Source organism: Sorghum bicolor, chromosome 1 (genome assembly GCF_000003195.3).
Source record: "Sorghum bicolor cultivar BTx623 chromosome 1, Sorghum_bicolor_NCBIv3, whole genome shotgun sequence".
Lineage (NCBI taxonomy): Eukaryota > Viridiplantae > Streptophyta > Magnoliopsida > Poales > Poaceae > Sorghum > Sorghum bicolor.
The window spans coordinates 62264020-62265418 of NC_012870.2; the positions used below are offsets into that span (position 1 = coordinate 62264020).

Here is a 1399-nt window from a genome sequence, read left to right on the forward strand (position 1 = left end):
AAGCTACATTATAGCTTGTGGGTGCAAATGCACCCACAAAAATTTTAAAACTCGCTACTAAAATTAAATTTTCACCATGGTTATTGCTTATATTTTTACATCTACAAAAGAAACGCACCACCTTCTAAATTGCTCTAGCTTCGTCACTGGTAGTTAGTAGAGCTATTTAAATTCAAGTGAGAATACTATTTAGTTGAATACATGTGATGTAATTGCATGAGTGAATACAAATTGACAGGATACGTCTAAATCGAGCTTCACTACTGAGCTGCTAGGCTGAGTGAATATAAGATGAGAATGATGAGTCCATATATTAGTCTCACAGGTTAAATAGGTTATTGCATCTACTCAAGGCATGCATACAACCAAACAATATATTGTTTTCTTATATCCGCTCATGCAACCTCACAAAACACCTTCTCTTTTGCAATATAGTTTCACTTACCCTGTATTCCCTCAACTGAGATATATGATGCAAACCACATCTACCAACTAAATACATGAATTATAATTTGATTTTTTTTATGTTCACCCTACACCCTATATATACCTAGTTAACTGTTCTTAGTGAAGATGGGTAATTCCATGGATCTGTGCTCAGTGAAGGCAAATATATATATATATATATATTAAAAAGATCCAAAACTCCCATTTGAAAGTATGGATGTACTAGTTGTTGTTGTGTGACTTATCATATATCTAGAGTCTTTTCATGCAATGCACAACTAAGCCCGTCTAGCTCAGTCGGTAGAGCGCAAGGCTCTTAACCTTGTGGTCGTGGGTTCGAGCCCCACGGTGGGCGTTGTAAATTTTTTTGTCTGACAGAAGCTGATTAAATTGCACTAGTGTATCACTTTAACGTTGCATTATTTCTTTTCTCTCGTTTTCCACTCTCTTTCCATCAATTTCAGTTCACAAAGAAGCTGATTAAATTGCACTAGTGTATCACTTTAACGTTGCATTATTTCTTTTCTCTTTTTGCACTCTCTTTCCATCAATTTCAGTTCACAAATGAGTATTCTAACTCCTATAAAACTACTATCGCTTCTTCCTCCATATATAAACTAGCAGGTATTCCCGTGCAGAATTTTATAGGATGGGTTCCATCAGACTGATTACAATCATTAAAGATAAAACATCGAGGACCTGGAATTCTGCAGGCACACTGAAAAAGCTCAGTTAGTTGAAAAGGTCATAGGACATTTGCAAACCAAAGAATAGTATGAGGACACAAAAAAAAAATTTGCAATACATTGATTTGGTAAATAATAATTAAAACAGAACAGTATGTTACAAAATTAGATTAGTGTATTACGATTTATGTCCCCATTATTGGGATTTGGGAGCAAGGATCATCAAATACAGAGAAATCCGATCGATATGCAGATACACAACACTT

The 1399-nt window shown here is 35.0% G+C and overlaps 1 non-coding gene across 1 annotated transcript; it reads left to right on the top strand.

Moving 5' to 3' along the window:
• On the top strand, positions 730-802 carry TRNAK-CUU. The gene has a single exon. It is a non-coding gene; the product is annotated as a tRNA-Lys (tRNA).